This window comes from Barbatula barbatula (genome assembly GCF_947034865.1).
Source record: "Barbatula barbatula genome assembly, chromosome: 1".
Lineage (NCBI taxonomy): Eukaryota > Metazoa > Chordata > Actinopteri > Cypriniformes > Nemacheilidae > Barbatula > Barbatula barbatula.
In genome coordinates, this window is record NC_136766.1 from 5,834,660 (window position 1) to 5,856,388 (window position 21,729).

A 21,729-nucleotide genomic window follows, 5' to 3' on the forward strand; every position below is an offset into this window, starting at 1 on the left:
TGACCTATTATATACAGTGTTTTCAGAGTTTAATGTGAAAGATAAAAGTCTTTAATAAATCTTCTTAAAGGGGCAAAGATACTGTAGAATACATTTTTTAAAGCTTGTTGATGATACACATGAAAACCAATGAAGTTTTCTCCTCATATTGTGTGTTCTCTGATGCTGTAAACAATGTTTTTTTCATTATTGTGTCTGATTTAAAGGGTGGAGGAGTAGATCAGTAAATAATGATGACTTCAGTTCGTTCAGGAAGAATTTGGGTTCAAGCGTGCTTTTTGACATCATTAATATGGTTTAATTCATCTCCTCCCTCATCCATCTCCTTTTGTACTCAATTCCACGGATGATTTTTGGGTTGAACTGTTGGGTGGACTCCTGCAAAGACAATTTGCTTTTCATAATTTTTATTCTGCAACTAATAAAGAATAAGCTGAACTTTGTCACAAAACACATCACGTTTTCTTTACGCAAGTTTTTATTTGGAACAAATCCTATTACAAGGCAAAATACAATTTCAGCTGTTTTAACTTAAACTGTCTCTTATGTCTCTCTGAAACCTCGTCTCTGCATCTCTACATACGGTTTCATCGGATGCACGCGCCTGGCCGGTCTTTTTGTTTATTGATTTCGCAGTAGTGGCTGATAATATATACATTATATTATATATTATAACTATTTGTATTGTATTTTTAGGAATTCCAAAAGTGAAAATTCTGTCAGACCTCTGTTAGACCAAACAGATCTTTCCCCTATTGACTCCCATAGTATTTATTTTCCTTTCTATAACTATGGCAGTAAATATGCGATGAGATCTGTTTGGTTATTGACATTCTTACACATGTCTTCCTTTGTGTTCAGCAGAACAAAGACATTTATACAGATTTGGGAAAAAAAGTGAGTAAATGATGACAGAATAAAATGTTTTGGGTGATTGTCCCTTTAATAAACAATTAGTTGAATTTTACTGTATATTTAGTTTTGTTGAATATGTTGTGTAACTTCGTCGCATTTAAAGGGATAGCTCACCCAAAAATCAAAATTCTGTCATCATTTACTCGCCCTCATGTTATTTCTTACCTGTATAAATAACTCTGTTGAACAAAGAGAAAGATATACAGAAGAATGTTAGCAATTGTCACTTACGGGACATCATTGACTACCACAGTAGGAAAAATTAAATGGTAGTCAAAGGTGCCCCGCAACTGTTTAAATTCCTCAAAATATCTTACTATTTTAGTGGATGATGTCGCAGAACTGAAAATTGCTAACATTCATCCAAATATCTTTCTTCGTCTTCGACAGAACAAATAATTGTATACAGGTTTGTCACTGATAACAGAATTTTCATTTGTGAGGGGAGCATCCCTCTAAGTTTGGCCAAGAAACTGTTCTGGTACAGATACTGGTAATCCAAAATAACACTGGCTAGACATACTTTTAACCTGCTATCTTATGTTATTTACTTGCGTTATTCCTTTTGCTTGTTATCAGAAATGATTTGTACGTGCTCTAATTTTTGCGTATATGTGTACAGAAAGTTTAGACAACAAAAGCATGCAATGCGCAATAATGTTATGTTGTTCCATTGAAAGTCTATTATATATATGTGTTTTGCCATAAATCCCCATATGTTTATCCCTGGTTTTAGCAAATATGTAACCAATAAAAAGTTTAAAAAATCACCTTTTTTTGACAGAATTGGATTTAATAATTTAACCAATGAAATATGAATGGCCCATTATATAAAATTGCTCGCTTTTGTACAAAGAGATGTAGAAAAATGTAGTAATGTAGTAATCTTGTACTAAATAAATTGAGGTAAATAATGTGTATTGCTCAACAGGATTAAATGGCAACTGATAATATTATTCGGGGTTTCTCGTTCCAAAGGGGGCGTGACAAAAATGAGAAATGATAGGCCATGATCTGAATAAATGTGCTTGCGTGATTACACCCATATGCTTTAGGCTATCCTTGTCTTAAAGTTCTTGGAGGTCAAAGTGTCAAACGCTCGTACTGAAAATCGCTATGGCAGCACTGTTCATTAACTCTTATAAACTTCAGTTCACTACATGTGGGTGGAACACACCGCTGTCAGCACAAGGTCACAAATGTTTCCCATGAAGATTCCAGTAGAGATCTCTAACCATTGCCTCAGTCGGTAGTCATGGAGTGTTTTTTATTTTAGTTTGTATTCTGTATCCCTCCAATGCTTTAAATTGCTTTGCTGTTTAAAACAAAACACTCTATGGGTGCTGCCTCATCTTTACTGCATTTACACCATCATTTACATTGCTTCTCCCCATTCTTCGCTATTAAGTTTTTCTCGAGAACTTAAAAAAGTTGAAGAGAAATGTGGTTTAGATATAAGCGCTTTGCTTTTAAGTTTCTGCAGAAAATGCACAACACCTTGTGCGGACCGAGCATGTCCATAACTGCTAATAAAAGAAAAAGCACATGCTGGATCCTCTGAAGAATTATAAAAAACTCGAGCCATTCAAAACCTCTATGAAGGAGTTTTTAATTAAAACCACTTGTTCCTGAACTTGTACTTAATGTTTCCCATTAGTCATGTTTGAGGGATTACAGACAGCTCCAATGAAAGTCAAGGATTAAATGGAAAATGCAGATGTGCGAACAATGCGGCTTGTTTTATTATGATCACAGTCGTTTAGCGTTTAAAAAAAATGACCAGATTTGACAAGGTTTCCTCATTTCTTTTCCAATTAATGTTGATTTTGTTTTTGTGCTGGGGTTATTTGGTCTGCATGGGGGAAGTTAGGGTTCAAAATCTTACTTTAAATGAAAAAGTATTTCTCATTTTTATACCAGCAATTAGTCAGAAAAATTGCTTTTCTGTGGCCTCTTCCTATTTTATTTACTAGAATTTTTACATATTTGAATATATATAAATGCCACAATGTAACACGGTGGCATTAATGCTATTTAAATTTAGGGGCGGTTTCCCGGACAAGGATTAGCTTAATCCATGACTAGTCTTTAGTTAAATTGGATATTTAAAGCAACAATGATCTGTTTTTCGACTTTAAAATAATCTCTCTCAAATTATTTTTGTGTTAGGACAACTCTTAACTGGAGGAATTGAACTGCCGCTGCTACCTAGGCAGCCCTCTATCGGTTGAAATCACACTTGTAACTTTGGTACGCTGGTAGGTTCACAAGCCCCGCCCATCGCCTGCTTTACGGCATACGTTTTACAAACAAATATGCTCTGTTACTTTACTTTTTTATGGTAACACGGGTTACTTTACCTGATCAGTGGACATAGTTTCAAAACGACGTATCTTGGGACGCTGGTTAGCATTGTAAACAAATTCACGTGTATCGCTGACAACCGGTAAACTTTGCGTCAGTATTTACGACACACGTATCAGACAATTGCGCTTATCAACCACATGGGGTAACCATACACCAAAACTACTTACTGTTGCTTTAAGTAGTTTTTAGAAAACATGCTTTATAAAAAACATTACAAGTGTGAGACACTCGTATTAAAATGTATTTGTCATGGTACAATGGAAAGGTTATGAATTGCTTCCAGGGATTGAAATTCAACATACGTAAAGATTGTTTGACCCCTGACGCTAGGGTTTTCCGTGTCATGTGGATTTCCCCGTTGCTCTGCAGATGTTTAAAGGGTAAGATCGGAGCATGTCTTCGCTCCCTCAATCATTACGCCAGTGCCCTTGGCTGGAGCCTGGCGTCCACACATGCTTAACCTGGCAGAGGATCAGTGGCTTGTAAGCGCATGCCTGTACATTAATTATGCCTCGTACGTACCAACCGCTGCGCTAGGTGTATGTCTTTAATTATATACCCCCTGTTTGACCTCTTGGCAATGAAGTACTTGTTTTCTTCTAAAGTTTTGTCCGGTCCCTCTGAGATTCATAAAAGCCCCACAAAGCGATGGATCAACGTGTATGCTGATTAAAATGCGAAAGGCTATTATTCAAAATAAACAGGGTGGGGTGCTCATCTCGGGACGTTCTTGCGAAGTGAAAATGAGTGAAATAAGTTTGAGATAAACTGTAGTTCATTTCTAGACCAGATCGTCTGGCAGGCACGGGTGAAATACAAGTGATGTGTAATGGGTTACTCGGTGAGCCCGCTGTTATTATTAGTATTGTTATTATTATGGAACTTTACAGAGACCTAACGCAAACCTATGAGCGATTCATTGCCCTGCCAGTTCTAATTAATGTGTTGTTTATGTGCTTTACAGCATCTTAACGCTGCATTCACGGTTGAAGCTGATTTGTGAGGCAGGGGAGTGTGCGGTGGGAAAGACAGAAGATGAATGAATGTGTGCAACGGGCTCAGAAAAAGGTATGAAAGTAATTATTTTTGCTTTTCAAGATTTAGGCATATTTATGGGGCATTACTGTAGACACGGCTGTTTAATGTTATTTGCAGAGAGCGCACATTGTTTTCATCAAGCACATGAGAAGTGGAGGGTGAAGCTGAGGGAGAGAGGGAGAGAGAGAGGGAGACCTCAGAGCTGTATTGTGCAGCCCGACTCGTCCAATGAGGTCAGAATTTTGGATTGAACTTGAACTAGTAGTCTCTCTTGAACGATAGGGTACTGTTATGGTGACATCCTGTAACTGCTAAGAAAGAGGAGGAAAGATAGAGAGAGAAAGAGAGGAAAAAAAGAAGAGAATGAGAGAAAGAAAGAAATGACTATGGATAGTGTGGAAGGAAAATTAAACTTGTTCATACAATGAAAATAAATGATGACGTGCCAAGACATGAATAGCATTCCGAAATTTACGCGTCTTTCACATCAGTGCACCATAAATCATTTAAGCGCAAACTTGGCGAATAATTTGGGAACGTCTCTCCAAATATGACTGCCATAAGAATGTTGGACAGCATAGGATGTTATGTCCCATTGTTCTCCGCCCAGGCTGAAGAGGTTAGGTGTGTGGAATAGATTTCCATCCTTTTTTTAAAAATGGGATCATGTTATATAGATCTGTACAATAGGTTGTGTAGATGACAGGGATGGAAAAGCCTGGCTCTTTTTTTTTTACCGGCTTGACTCTAGAGCAAAGAGTAAGTGCCGACTCGCGGGACCCACTTACAACTAAGACACGGCGCGCTTTCATCCCATCTGGCTGAATGGTGAAATAAATAAAACGTATGGAAAATGGCTGCTCTCCGGGCTCTACTCCTGCTCCCCGGCTCTTTGTTAAAACTCTATCTCTGCTGCTCCGTTGCCCCCAGCTACATTAAATCCCATTAAATTCACCTTCATTAAAGCAGGCCTTCTCTCTTCCTAGCTGCGGCCCCTAATGTGGGTCCTCTCAAGGACAGAACTATAATGAGGGTGGACTGGATTTAACCTTGAAGAGCGCAGGTTTTCATTTCAAAATCAATAACTTATGCTTCAAACCACTACTAGATCCAGGCTATAATTTTCAGGCATTAATTGCGCATATTATGTTTCTCCTCCAAAACTGTAATGCCAAAATGCCACTTAACTTTAAACTGCAGTGCGCGCATTGCATCCAGCTCTGTTTTCGCGTTTAAATCCCCCAAACCCTCCCCACCCGTCTCAATCACGGCCAATGACGATTGACAGCTTGCACGTTTTCTTTATCAGCAGAGCCTTTGTGCGTACACACGGCGTGCTTGTTCTGGCCGGGATGGGATTTCAAAGGGTCGCTACACTATGTATAAACAATTAAGCAATTGGAACGAGTTTCCAAAGCCAAGCCAGAAACGCACGGACTTGGATCTTTTGTTCAAATTGCAGGGCAATGGCGTCATGCACGCCCGAGAGGTGAAAAAGAGACTTCCACTTCCACCTGAGTTATTTGATTTGAGCTCAGTCAGTCATCCGCGGGTAGGGAACGAGGTGGAATATAAAGAATTATGAATAGAGATCTGACCACGGGCATGATGAGAAAGACAAGAGGTGGAAAAAAAGATGGAACACCTCAGATAAAGGAAAAGGTTCACACTTAATTTTCCCTCCCTGTAACTTCCTTTACATTCATCTCCTTCGCGTGGGGACGCGTGTCTCGTGGAGGTCCCGTGAAATGTATTAATTTGTCCTGCGGTGATAATTTCTGCTCGACATATTCGTAATGTGAAATATTGGATCTCGTCCTAAGTTGAGGTGGGGGGAAGGGGCGATCGTGGCAGCTTAATTTTTTAATCAAATCCTCCCTTTAATGGAACTTTATTAAATTACATAGCTCAGACTTGGGGAGTGGAGCGGCGCGGCGTAAAAAGAGCTTTTTAGGATAATTAAATAAAATTAATAAAAAACCCAAAGCCGAGTGGGAAGTTAAGAGAATGGGAAACCCAGCGGCCACATCTAAGCTCAGATTCATTTGGTCTCATTTGGGTCCTTGGGAATGCGGCATGACATATTCTTAATTTAAGCAGCCTACCCCCCTCTCTAATATGTCAGTCTTTCCATCATAAGACTTACAGTACGGATATTACCGCCTATGTGGATCAGGGTAAAGAATCAGCTTTCTAATAGAATGCGAAACGGGGAGGTTGATATATTGACTGATTAGATTGCATCATATCCTTTCATCCATTTTTTTGGTTTTGTTGAGTTTATTGTCATAATAAATATGTTTAAAGTTGCCTACACATCGAAGATGTACATTTTATGTTCATGCTTGGCATCTTACCTAAGAGCACTGTGCCATCACAATTAACGTTTTTTGGAATGTCGTGTTTTAAAAGCGTTTACGGCATGAATGGTTGTTTCTTTGTTAATCCGTGTACATGTGCTCGGAGATATTTGGCACAGATGATGTGTTTGAACAGGTTAATTGAGCATGTAATAGGGCCAATTGGCGCAGTGATGTATTGCTACTGAAACACGTATCTCATAGGATATCTGTTTGTCTTCTTTGCAACGACAGCAGATTGGCAGTATCTCGCTTGTGCCATGATACTCTTCCTCCTATTCTCAAATCCTATATGTACAGTATCTGTAGTTATTCATCATCTATAATAAACTCTGTATTTATTAAGCGTTTCATCGCTGTGTTTTCAAAGTTGACAAGGACTTTTTAATACTTTTTATTGGTTATATATTTGCAAAACCCAGTGACAAACAATACGGGTGACCAATGACTATTAATAATGGAATAATTAAAATCATATGGAGATACAAGGTTTCAGAAGGACAGCAGAGATGATACTATAGAGACGTTGCTATTTCATTCGCCCAGCTTTAATGTGATATTGGTTTAGTTTTATTTCTATTGCACTAGCCAGTTCGATTTAATTTAATGGAATAATTCAACCGAATATAAAAATTCTCTCAATTTACCACCCTTATGCCATCCCAGATGCATATGACTTCCTTTCCTCAGAAATGTAATTTTATATCAAAATGGCGTCATGTTCTCTTATTTGGGATCCAACATGGCGGAGCTCCAAAAATAATAATTTAAATGATTCCAGTGTGGTAATATAAAAACAATTTGATTATATACTAAGCATTTTGTATCTGAATTGTGAGAGAATATTCATGTTATTGGTTTATGGATGTGTGGCTTCTTCCTGAGAACTTTTGCTTTTAATGCTCACGTAAAGCCTTATCATCTATTTTTTCACATTCTTTTTCCAGATTGTTTCTAATCGCTCATGCTGGGTTTCAACCCGTGGTTTGGTGAAATATGGAGTAACTCAAACATTGGGTTTAAATCAATCTAAAATGTGTCATTTCAACCATAAAGGCTGAGTCGTTTCAATCCACGTTTGGGTCAAATAAAGCCATTTTCTATGATAACCTACGCTGAGTTTTTCCATATTTTGCCCTACCAATTTTTTTTATAACTCTTTGAATACCAGTATGCCATGGTCGTGTTGAAGTGTCCCTAGGCTGGTGTGTTTTTTGTTATTTCTGCTAGTAAACATTATTGCTGGATGAACTAAAGTGTTTTAAGTAGGATAACATGAAACCTTAACCTAGCTGAGATCATCATCCCTTCTCTCAAAAAGACATGTTATTCTCATATTTCAGATCTCTGAGGATAATGTCAGAGATTAGCCTAAACTCAAGTGATCCCCCTCAACTCACGATGTTGCATCAAGTTATAGAGGAACACTGGAAAAATGATTTTGTGCTTCCCTTTTCTTAAATGATGGAAAACCAAAGCTCTGTGTGCTTGTTTAAAACGTTATGTGACTTTTAAAGGCAATTCAATAATGTTGGAAGTTTTTACCGGCTGCGCTATAAATGGTATATGGTTACAGAAAACCCAATGCAGTAGGTTAAAGGATCCTCTATATTCTTGACTTTGTGGGCTTGGTTTCTTGTAGCCTTGACGTAAACTATCGACTGCTTGTCATTCCTGGTAAGAGCTGTGAAGTTACAGATAACAAACTTGATGAAGGCTTTGGAGAAAAGTGCTAGACACTTTTATGTCTCTTCATCCATTGAACTTTTTAATGCAGTGATATTTTTTCTCCCGTTACCCCACCGGCTGTGTGCTTTAATTAGATTACACTCAAGGAATCACTGTGGTTCAGAATGCCAATTTGTGTCCCAGACTGTGTAAAATTTGCTTTTCCACTTGCTGCCAAAAGAGCAGGTGAGAGCAGACACGGTCCTCGGGCACGAAGAAGAACAGACGACTCTTTATGCGTTTTGCTCTCGTTTTTTCAATCTCTCTCTTACTTGTTATCTCTCTCTTCCTCTCTCCCCCTCTCTCTCTCTCCCTTCGTTTTTTTCTGATTCTCGTCTCAACTCCATCCCGCTTGTAAAACTTTCTACATGAGAGGTTAAACCCATTCTGTAGAAGTCAAATGCAAACAAAAACAAAGACACAAATCTGTTGGTCTAATACAGTCGGGTAGTTTCAATCAAGAATGCTCCAAGATTTTTGTTACCTTTTGTACACCGGACACTATATCGCATATATGGCATTTTGATATGATGCCATACGATTAATTAACGCATCCAGAATAAAAGTTTGTACTTACATAATATATGTCTGTGTACTGTACTGTGCATATTCATTTATTTAATTCAAACTATTGGTAAATATAAATAAATACATGTAAATATTTCCTAGATATATTATTAGAATATTAGAAAATTATTATTATATATTAGAAATACAAAAATAACATGCACAGTACACAGACATATATTATGTCAACACAAACTTTCATTCTTGTGCTTTTATTTTGACGGCCTTAATTAAATAAGCCCTTAAATGTGTAAACATTGTGTGCACTTGTGTGTTTAGCCACCTAACTATACTTTGTGGACACATTTATGCACAAAATATGCAAAACCTGACAGAGTGGTGTAAATCCTCTCTTTGGCAAAGTCCTCATTTGTAAAAACACTACTAAAATAGCAAATCAAGCTTTTTCTAAATTGTAAAATTGCAGAAATGTTTCTTTTTCTCAGCCTGTTAAACAAAGTTCACCCAGTTGGCACTGTTTGAAGTCGTGCACAAAGTTAAAAGCTGCCAGTTCTGGATGTACGCCAGCGAAGAAAATGTCAAAAAAAAAGAAATATCTTTATTACAGTAAGACATGTTGCTTCCAATAACAATCTGACATTTTATTTAGTCTGTCACAAATCTATAATTTACATTGAAAATATAGTCTGTGTTTTTGAAGGCGCGGGCCAAGCAAAGCACAGATGAAGCGAACAGCTGTTGGTGATTAGACAAGTCCTTGAGATGGCCAGGGACGCAAAGTAAACATGGACTCCTTCCACAGTCAACAACATTTACAAATGTAGAAGAAGGAAGCTACTGAATTTGTGAAGAATGTGCGGCAGGAATGGAAAGCGCGGAGGCATGAAGGCAACAGATGGTGAAAATTAACTCCATGCAGCCGAGCGGCTAACAGGACTGAGAGTTTATTCTTCTGCTGGTGGACCTTGCTGTGCTCGCGGGGCAGGGAAAGACCGTTCCGGGTCAACGCTCACAGGTTTACATGTATCCTCGTCGCTGTCCTGCTGTTCTCCTCGCATTCCACCAGGGAACAAAACTTTCCTACTGTCCTCTGTGGACGTGTTAAAAGAAAAGCTGCGGTATAAAATGAACATGGATATATTATTCATAGTCACGACTTGTGTTTTTTACGGGAGACTGAGTTTATTTGTTGTCCCTTATGAAAATTAACCAGAACTTAACTACGATATTTTTAGTACAACTATTGTTACTACAAATGTACAATTATCTGTCTATAGAAAAGAACATAGTTTAACAATTATATTTGTACTAAAACTGGGGTAAAACAAACAGTCAATCTGCCGAGAAGCATAGATACTATTTTTTTCAATACTTCGAAATGTGCACTTACGAATAATGGCCAACATGTTTAGTCATATTATTATATGAATTGTTTTAATTAATAATCATTTTAATGTAATTATTATTCTACATGATTACGTGATATATTCAAGACGCAAAAAAAGCTTTACTGGCATGAAAAAAAATGCTTTACATTGCATTGTAACATTTCACAAACAGAAAAATAAAACAATATATGGAATGGATATCGAATGCAAATATTGAATGTATATTAAACGGTGAACTGCAAAATACAAAAAAATCTGTAAAAACTTATATAAATGTATAACAGTAATAAACACTAAACAGTAAAACAGTATATTGTAATATAATATGCCCTTTCGTCTCTGTTTGATAAGCTGTGCAGACGAAGTTGCATTTTTGAGCGGGTTTCTTTCCATCCCCGCATCACAGTTTAAACTGAATTTAAGCATACGTGAAATACTCCATCTATTATGTCCGTGTCTCAGACGTTCTGTTCTGGCATGTTGAGTTGGTTTCGACTCCTGAGGAGTTTTCCGGAGCTTTCCTCCTCTGTGGAAGGAGATCACACAAGTACTGATCTATGTCAGTAATGAGATTTGTGATTATGTGATTTCGCCTGGAGCCAGTAGTGGCTGTTTTTGTGAAGTTTGAGCGTTGGTGGTTTTGTCTCACTCCTGGATCGATCAGAGGTGTTTTTACACATGCTATTATTTACTATATTACTGTCTGAATAAGTCCTAAATCTATGAAAGTGCTTTCGCGCTTGACATCGCCTAACACAATGAAGAATGGTAGATGAAAGACACGTAGATATGTCACTGTGAATGGTCAGAAGATGATCTATGGAGTGCTACGGCCCCCTGTGTGGTTTTTGCCAGGTTACTCCTTCAACTTCTGCCCTCAAACCTTGAATCTTGTCTTTTTTATTGTTTATTTAAAGGAGGCAGGTGTGTTATTTGTCAGTAGTTTAATCTTCTCGAGTTGTCTTTATCCATGTTCCCATAACAGGATTAAAACTGGAGCTGTCATGAATGTCATAAATTATGAGCTCTGATTTGAGAAGGCATTTGATTTGACTTGTAAAATGGTGAGTTAGTCTGGCCGAGAGAGGCAGGGTATTGGTTTTCAAAGCCCGGCACAACTTCAGAGGAACCGAGCCTAACATTTGTTTTTTGTTTAACTGCGCTGCTTTAAGAAACGAAATACTGCCTCTCACAAGAGACCGAAACACACCTCGTTGATCAGATTTTGTATCGCTATGGCACACCATTCTTTGTGGGTTCATTTCACTCTCAATATTTCAACGTTTCCCTAATATGCATAAGTCAATGTTTTTAGCAAGTTCAGAGGTGTTGTGCACCGGTGTGCCATGCATGTTATCTTTACTGCACGGCCGAGTTCCCTGGATTCAAATTTGAAGTGTATATGGATTATTATGTCAGCATTTTGAGCCCTTGCTGAATTTTTGTCAAGATTAATTGCTTTTTTAGAATACGTTTAAGAACACATTCTGCTTTTAAAACGCTTCACAGCATCACTACCGTTATGCGGTTACAATATGGATAGCTGCTCCAATCGTGAGGGTATCTAAAAATGTAGTTTTCAAAACAAACAGTCCGTCCTAGGATAATGTTATGATGTTGATGTTAAAGATTGCTCATGTTTCGTCCAGATGTATTTAGATATGTCTTATTCAATCCACTGAAGTACAAGACTCTCCTTCGATCTCACAGGGAACACAGAGGCCAACACGGACCTCCGTCTCTCCGGGTTGCCGCTCTCCTTCTGCTGATCTGGAGAAAGGGAGTTTCTGTGGTTTTTATGACTTAATGACTCCTGTCGGCTCTGATCAGGGAGCCGAGATGAATGTTGCCAGCTGTCGTAACCCTGCGTTCCCCTTTTCTTTCTCTGCCCTGCTTCGTCTGGCCTCACGGTGGGGATGGAGCCTCATTTTTAGAAGACAGTCACCCGCGGCCAACCCGGGTCTTCGCCTTGGCGGTACGTAAGGTGATAATGGTTTGACTGACAGTGTGAATACCAGCCATAAAGAGATGCTTTAGATTACGAACTATGTTTCTGTTCTCGGACCATGTGCTGTAGGTAAAATGTAGCGTGGGTTTCTTATTCTGTATTCTGTGTTAAAGACGGGAGTCAAGGGAACAGTTAAAATCTCAATTTAAAGCTCTGAAATCCTAGCTGGCCAGGATCTGAGGCTGGAACGACACTCCCCGGAGGTAGGCCGGGGTCATTAGTTTTAGTTTTTGAAGTGTTCGCCCCTTTTTGATGTTGAGCGTTCTCTTAAGGCTGCCTGGCCTGAAGGATATTTAATTTTACTCCAGCAAATTTCCAGTTAGGAATAATTTGAACTGAGCATCTGTCAAAGGGGCAGGCGTTTAAATACATTGGTCTCGGTTAAAGAGGCAGAAAATGAAGCAGATTAGTCCGAGTACCTTTCGCTAGCGCGAACGGGCCCCGGTCGGGCTGGGTTTTAAGGCTGCGGCACGGAGGGCAGGGAAGAAAACGCTCCTATTCCCATCTCATTAAGGTCCATGCCTGGCACCTCCGAAGTTCAATCGAGCGCCGGCCCGCCTCCTTCTCCCGAGCTGTACCGCACACCCGGTGCACGCGGCCGCAATGTGAGATTGTTTCTGCATTCCTGATGCCTTGATATTTTATTTACAAATCTTCAAGGAGAGAACAGGCCAGTACAGAGCACTCGTTGCCTGCTCAGACGCCCATGGTAGCTTGGGAACGCAGCATCCCCGGTGTCTCCACTTCAAAGATCTCCTTGTGTTCCTACAGGGTGAGCGGAGGGAACTTTTATCAGGGTACACAATCTGAGGCGATGTTTTATCACTGGGAGAGTGTTGAAAGAGCTTGCATTAGATTTTCTGACAGCTGCTGTCAGCCTTTATTGAAACTGACTTGGCTGGTCTGTTTGGAAATCATGTTGGCTTGTCTTTTTGTCCTGAAACAGTATAGCGGGTTGTGGGGGAGCTCAAATCACCATGCATCATCTATTCGCTCCGTAAGAGACAGAAAGTGACTCCGATGACACGGTGTAGATGTTTTCTCCGACTGTCCCGTCACCTGTTGTTTTGCATATTTGCAATGCAGGACGCAAATTTCATGTTATATTGTTTCCGTGACAAGATTCAAATAAAACCTGTGAATTTAACACTACCTTGGTTTTGCTAGTGTAGTGATCCATCATTAACAGTTTTGCATAGTTAAATTAGGTAGCACTTTACAATAAGGTCTCATTCATTAAAAGGATGATTCACAAAACAATGAAATTCTTTCATTATTTACTCACCCTCATGTTATTTTTTAACCAGTATGATTTTCTAATGTTGGTAACCAAATTACACGGGCTCCCATTGACCTCCATTGTAGGGATACAAAACCACTTCAACTTTTTGTTTCACAGAGTTATAAATAAGTTTTGAATGACATGAGGGTCAGCAAATGAGGAGATGTGCGATTATCTGGAGGATCTATTGACAGAAATACAATGTAATATGCATAACTTTGTCTTCAGAGGTGTATAAAGCTTTTACATGGTGAAGCGTTTTGTTTTTATTCCCTTAGAATGATCTATTTCTGTCTATATACACCGAGGTTGCATGGAATTCCCCAAGTTGTTTCTGCAGTAGCCCTAAACGGTTAAACTGCGCATTTCGTAAATACGTTATCTCCTTCCGTATAGGAGCAAAAAATGACTTAATCTTTGTTCTGTGTCACCCACCGTAGTGCTTTGAAACTATGGGGAGGAGTGAGCTGTTGGTTGCAATTCACAACCTCACCGCTAGATCCACATTGCTCCTTTAACATTAGTAAATGCAACATGTATGCAGGATTCTAGGATCCCTGACATGTATTAATTTAACTCTGAGTTATTCTGTGATATCACGTCAGCTTGATATATCTTTCAGCTCAAAAACTGGCCAAGCGAAAGGTCTCAGTATCAGCAGTAAACTATTCGTAACTGATTTCAGCAGCCAACCTTTTTGAGGATGGAGATGATCAAAACAATATTTAATACCAACAAAGAGCACAAGTATACATCTAAATCCTCTGTCTTCCCAGCCTCTGTGTAATTTTCTCTCTCTCCGTCCACCTGTGAGTGGATAAAGACAGGTTGCGTGAGCAGAGCGGCCCAGACGCTATCTTCTGGGAAAAATAAACAGCACATTAGTTCCAGATCATCTTGGAAGAATATGAAACGGAGTAGAGCAGCGGAGGGGTTAGTGGAAGTCCACTCCAGGGGGGAAGCTGGGGATTATTAGGGAGCTGGGAATCATATTAAGCTTTCGCTCGCTCTCTTTCTTGCTCTTTTTCCGTCCTCACTTCTCTGTTTTTGCCATGTGCTGTAAATTAACAGCACCCCTCGACTCAAAGTCCAATACGTTCTCTCTTCATTTTAGTAAGGCAGTGAAATATGTTTAAGGGCCGGCTTCACAAGCTTTTTCCGCTTCGTCTTGGTTCCTCTTGTCTGAAATGTCCTGCTGGCCAGATTCTCCCAGAGGTTGTGAAAAGGAATCCAGTAAATCTTGCTCGTGCTTTGTGGTCTTGTGAGATTTCGTTGTTGCGTGCAATTCTAGAGGTCACACAATGAGATCCGCACAATTAAACTTAAATGCGCCATTCGTTAGCATCAAAGCAAAACTATTAATCTACAAATTAAAACCGCAGAAAGGGTTTAAGGGTCTGCTTTTGTATTATCTTGTTTAATCCATTTGCATTTGTTCAGGCTGGTATATTTCAAGGTATGTAACATTTCTCCTCTTATGTAATAATCTAGGGCCTTTAGTCAGTATGTTAATGCCAGCATGTATGGTCGGTGCCTTCTGCAAGTGATGGGTTGATTTTCATGGCAGGGATGCCGGCGTGTTTGATGTCGGTCGACTTGAGTTGCTATTACAAGCTTTGAAGTGAGATTGGGTGTTAAATAAGCAGGAAATGTGCAACACTTAGTTTCTCTAAAGTTCTTCCCTCTCCTTCGCCCGTCGAGAGGGGGCCGAGCCGGCGGCTGCATCCGGGCGTAATGTTCTCCTGCTCTGGAATGGGCTGTCAGGCTTTATTAGCTGAACTCGTCTCCCTTCAGAGCAAAGCATCTCGGCCAGTGATTTAAAACCAATCTCCAGTACCTGGTGTCTCCTTTATGAACTTCCGTGCTATTACCACACACTCCTCTGCAGTGTTTTTCCTGTAAGAATTGCTATGGATTGAAGATGAGGATGATCATCTCCCATTTAATGAACTCTGAGGCGAAACTGAGTTTTGCAAACATTTACATTTAGTCATTTAGCAGACGCTTTCATCCAAAGCGACTTACAAAGAATTCAGGGAGCAATAAGCGATATGTCATACAAGAGCAATAGTACGATAGGTGCTAATACAAAGTTACTAGTTTCAACAAACCTGTATGTTTTTATTTCTTCTGCAGAACACGAAAGATATTTTGAAGAATGTTAGTAACCAAACAGCGGCGGTACCCATTAGCTTCTTTTGTATGGCAACAAAACAAATGCTAGTCAATGGCTCCTGCCCATGTTTGGGAACAATTAACAATCTTTAAAATATATTTAAAAAAAACTCTGATCAAGGTTGAAATGACAAGATTTTTCATTTTTGGGTGATCTATCCCTTTAAATATTATACAGAAGTTTATGGATCGGCATCACAGTTTTTAATACAGACCACCATTTAAACGTTTTGGTGTTTCATTGTCCCAATTCCAGAAGTACTGCCCTCTTTTGTTTGACAGTGCCCCATGAAAACAGGACAGAAGAAGTGTTCTCTCCCAGTTGAGCCTTGTGAAGTCTTCAAAGATGTAAAGCGGCCAGAAGCGTTTCACTGCCTCCCTCAAGTACTAGGGAGGTGGAGAGCGAGGGGTGAAAAGGGCAGGTGTCTGCCGTAGAATTTAATTAGATAGAAGAAATGCCTCGTCCTTAATATTGTTGCTTTGGGCGTTCTTTAATTGCCCCCCTCCCTTCCTCGTCCTTCTTCAGTCTCTCAAGATTCATTTGCATTCATTCTGAAGGACTTTTCCCAACGATCACGGGTGTCTTCAACATCTCGCACACTTAAGCATGGAGCCATTAACGTACCTCATGGTCTCCCATCCTGCTTTTGCCCACAGATGCATTGGTCGTGTGGCGAGTGTTTTGGTTTGTTATGAGCTCTAAATGATCTAAGTACCCTCAGACGGTGATTGATTTCATATGCAAGCACTTTAAATGCATGTACATGTGGCTTTGGAAAGCACTTGCCACATGTGATGGTACATGCTGCCTTAGCTGGACGCAGCGGTAGATAAAGTGCCGAGTCTCTGCCCCCTCCTAAGGCTATATTGCTCCAAACCCCGGCTTGTGCGCAGAGAACATATGTAATAAACAGAAAGTGGCCTGAGGCTTTCCCGCTGTGTCTCAGGAGCTCAGTCCTATCAATATGTATTCAAAAGAGCTGCCTCTCCAGGGATCAGCCGTACACCATACCAGACTCACATGCAAAGAGGGGGATTCACAGAGGATTTGGACTACCTCACTGGGGAACGTGGCGGTTATGATAGATGTCTTTCATCTGTTCTGATCTGTGCTGTCACCTAAACATTTTGAGTTTAAAATTGCTAACAATGCTAAGTAACAAAACAGCACCTAACATATATTTTCGGTGAGTTGCTATAATGTGATGCAATCTAATTTTACTGCACGGAGGTCGCACTTTTAAAACTCAGGAGAGTTCAATGAAACACAGCTCATGAATTTTTTTACTTTGTAGCAAATGTTTCTTCCAAAATTCCTTAGGATACGATCACATTAAAACAAATGGCGAAAAAAAAAGGCTCATCATAACTTCTGAAAGTCAAAAAGCCACGTTTTACCATTGAAGTACATGAAAACCAAGTTATCTGAATTCATTGAGAGATGCACATTTGTGGTATTTTGATCAATTGTCCAGCTGTTGTGAATGACAGTTCAAAAACTTTGGTTATGGAATAATTATTAAAGAGAAAAAGTTCGCCCAAAAATAACAATTCTGTCATCATTCACTCACCCTCGAATTGTTCCAAACCTGTATAAAATCCTGAAGAACACAGACATGTGGAAAGATATATTTGGAAGAATGCTTTTAACCAAACAGTTCCTGGCCAGCATTGACCACTACAGAAGAAAAAAATTAAATGGTAGTGTGTTGAAAACAAATATGTTCTGTGTACGCTGAATGCAGCAGCCACGTTCAGATGCGCATTTGTAGTTTTGTATTTAACTAAATAAGTGATTTTTTACTACACAAATTCAAAATGATAGTGGGGTTGGTGATGTAATCGGTTGGCAGATGGACACAGTGTATCACCAGTGACACGACTATCGCAACAAGCCTAATAATGACATATAATAACATTAAAATACAGTGCTAACAGGTCTGTACTGTACGAACTAGTACAGAAATTTGGTACATAAACCACAAAAACACAAAAGAACACACAGAGTGAAATCCCACATTTTGTATATAATCATAGATCACATTTTTTCCATGTTTTTCATTTGGGAATTCATTATTTCATTTTTGTTTAATTAGTTAGTATCTGTGTATATTAAGCTTATTTTTCCCCTGTCACTTGGGATAAAATGTTGTGTACTTTGAGGAGGAAGAAAAATACATTTAAATACTTAGGGCCCCCATATCAGCCTCTGCCCCTGGCCCGGCCCATCCCCTGCCTGCAGAACAGTGCGATATGGTTTCCAGACATTTCTGCATTCTCCGGTTCCATCAGTTTATATCCTGTCAACACAAAATTTTCTCTCTCCGTTTTGGCCTTTCGTCCACACTGAGACGGCGTTTTTGCCAACGAAAACTGAACTTTTCGAAAATGGTTTAGGATACATTTGAAAACGCAGTTTTCGTGTTGAAGTGAAATGACACATGCTGACGTGTCTTAGGTTTTACTCATGCGCAGTACATGGATGTAGCCTAAGCATTTTCAGACGTTTCGTTGTGGATGGGCGGTGTTTGGGAAATGCTTGAAGATGCTAGTGTGGACGAAGAGCGTTTTGAAGACGAAAACTCAGTTTTCAAGTGAAAACGGAATAATGTAGGGCGAGTGTTAGTAAACAAACACGTGTATTGCGCTTAATATTTGTATTTATAATATCAAAAAGCATAATGCTAGCTTTTTCAGAATTTTTGCCGTTAAATCACAGGACAACCCCTTTGCTCTTCTTTACCTCACTGTTGATTTCCTGTCAGAACTTTTTGTTGGATTTTAAGTAGGCAGGTTTTGTTTTCATCAGGGTTGTGAGAAGCTGTTGAGTTGCACTCTTGGAAAAATCTGGTTAATCAAACTTTTTAATTGGATGAAAGTTTGGTTAAAAAACGTAAAAATTTGCCCTTGTTCCTTTTTGTACAGCTTAGAAGTTCTATGGAGGAACTAAATTGAATCAATTTATTCTTCTGGTCTAGTTTTATGGCTGTTGATGTTGCTTTGTGCTGTAGCAGAAAGAGCGGCATTGTGGAGTTTTGGAGCTGATCGTTGAGCACAGCGAGTTTCACAGAATGGCAATCATAAATGTGTGAATCGAACAGGAGCTGTCATGCCCAGATAGATGATGTTCCAATGATATGTGTGACAAAAACATATAACATCGCGCACAGACTTGTTCCTCATCACCTGCTTGCTTTGAATTAACAGTAACAGTAGCGTTCGATAGTTGCACATTAACAACAAATTCATAAATGAGATTGTTATCATTTGACAGATCATGAGCAATTAGTGTTTAAGTTCTGCTTACCCAAGGGTTCTGATGCCAAGAAATTAATGCTTTGAATGAGGAAGCATATTAGTTGAACTGAAAAACTTATTTTTCTTTCAATCCAGGCTTCGTCCTATGAATGTAATATAGGCTAGCTAGACGTGATGAAGAATAGGTTCGTCCATATGAGCTCCTGCAATAATACTGCCCATCTCTCATTAAAACCTTACTCATGTGTAAAATTAGATGATGGAAGAAGTCACGAGGAAGGGATCACCAACCCAGGAATGAATGGACAAGATTTTAATTTATCTCACTAAACTTTAGCTCACTAAAATACTACATATTTTCAAAGTTGCCATGTCGTCAAATAGGTCAATTAGTAGAATTAAAGGAGCAATAAGGAGATTTTAGCGACATCTTTTGGTAAGGTTGCGAATTGCTACCCCAACGGCTCACTCCACCCCTCCCATTTGAAGCACTATACAGAGGCTGACACAGAACTAAGATGTCGCATTTACGCTTCCTTGCCAAGGGAGATAATGTACGTATTACGAAACGCACCTTGTAGAGCAGTTGGTCCCTTTAGGGCTACTGTACAAACTACAATTACACGCAAGGGGATCCACCGTGTATGTAGAAAGAAATAGCTCATTCTAAGGTAATATGTCAGGTACACCTCTGAAGACATAGTTATGTATATTATATGAAATTTCGGTCAATAGATATTACGCACATCACCTTTAACACCTTGAATGCACTTTTGATAAAAAAATTATCTGCCAAATGCATACAGAAAATCTTTCAGCTAAAGTACAGCATGTTCTAAGTAAATACTGTGTGGTGAATTTAGATTTATGTCTACATATACAGTAAAGCCCTTAATCCTTTCATCCAGTCCTCCAATGGCATGAAGTTTCGAAAGATCCCTTACTATGCTATGCTTGACTCCTCCCCTTTTCTATCATGTTCTCCTCTGAATGTCTGATGAGCAGATGAAAGACGTCTGTTGGAGGAGCTCTGTTTTAGTTATAAGGGCAGGAAGGGACATCAGATCGCTGGGACAACAGTTCCTCTTAAAAGCATCGAGCCCTTGGGCTTCCCTGCCCCCTCAGACTCACTTAGTTGTGCAAAGTAGGAAGTAAGAATTACATTAGCATAGCATACAATTTAGTTCAGAGTTGTGTCCAATGGCAGCGATTTCTGGGGCACATGTTTCTTGTAGAACCTTCGTATATGGAAAGATTTTGAGTTGGATATTTTTAAACCTGTTTGACAAAAATTATGAAATATATATTTAAAATTGTGTAAATTATTTGACAATATTTTACACTTTACAATATTGTACACACTTAATTTTCTCTACGTATACTTTTTTTTACTACGTATTAAACATTTTTGAAAATGTACTAATTTAGATAAATTTAATTGACAAGCAAAATAAAAAATTTGCTCATTGTAAGCAGCACTCGTCCTGAAGCACTTCCTGTTTCATTCATTTTGTAATTCGCTTTGGAGAAAAGCATCTGCTAAATGAACTGTACATGTAATGTAAGTGTAGTATTTTCACACTTAAGTCATAAAGAACTTGATTTAACATTATGATTCACCTCTAAATCTTCTGTTGGTTGTATTCTTCTGTTGGCTCTAACATTTGGGTTGCCTTTTGTTAAAAGAACTGAAACAGAAAGTGCGTCTGGACCAGTGTTGTTTACGCTTTGCTAAATTGTCTAAAATATAATTTTCTGGAAAAATCTGATTTCTTGGTTTTGGCCTGAAACAAGAAAAACTATTTGCGAACGGGGTATGATAAATGATTTAGTTTTCCCTTTAAATTGGGTTTATTTTTCATACCAGATATTCTTAAGTTTAAGCAAAAGCAACTTTTCATAAAACAGGACTTCATATTTTAATATATTAATAGTTGTATTGCTTGATTAAAACATGTTTAGACATTTGTACAGAAATATGAGAGACAAATCTACAGTGTGACGGTGTAAACGAAAACGTGTCTATTTAAGTGGATTTGTAATAGGCCTATACATCTTTTTCTTTTATGTAAATACAGTATATTAGCATCGATTGTAAGCCCATTTCTGGTTTTGTGTTAATAAAGGGTTACTTAAGGTTCACTTTGGAGGTACCAAAGACAAAGAAAGTTGGGAACCGATGTGCCATGAGTTCAAGTTTAAGGCCAGTGTTTTGGAGCGCCTTCACAAGCTCCTCATCCTCAGCTAATACAGCGAAACGGATATATTTATTCCCGATAAGCCTGCCCGTGTTGCACTGAGCCCAATAAAACCAATGTGCAGTAACGGGATTAAAAAAGCACAGTAGGTGAAATTAAGGCCACGCAACTACCGCTGCTTCTGAAAGTTCTGTGTTTTTAAACTCTCCAGCGTCTGACTGTTTGATATAGTGTATGTACGTAGAGTATTACACTTTACGCTTCTGTCCCCTGTGCAGGGCTGCTACTGTATATATGTTACGCGCCCGTCTGTGTGTTTGCCTGCTTGTGTGTGTGCATGTCTTTTAGGTTGAAGAATATTTTGGCATCACAGCAGTGAGAGCGATGAATGTTGTTAACCATTGAATCATGCTGCAGTTTAGTAGCTCGCCTCCGCACGCCACGCAGAGGTATGGAGCAAAAGCCTGCTGTTTTAAAGGTTCAT

The 21,729-nt window shown here is 39.0% G+C and overlaps 1 long non-coding RNA gene across 1 annotated transcript in view; it reads left to right on the forward strand.

Annotated features, from left to right (window-relative positions):
• The window catches only part of LOC306890596, a 42,450-nt gene that overhangs the window by 14,202 nt on the left and 6,519 nt on the right, over positions 1-21,729 (forward strand). Inside the window, exon 2 of the long non-coding RNA XR_013786283.1 lies at positions 4,247-4,350. This is a non-coding gene — a long non-coding RNA (uncharacterized lncRNA). The remainder of the gene's footprint in view (positions 1-4,246; positions 4,351-21,729) is intronic.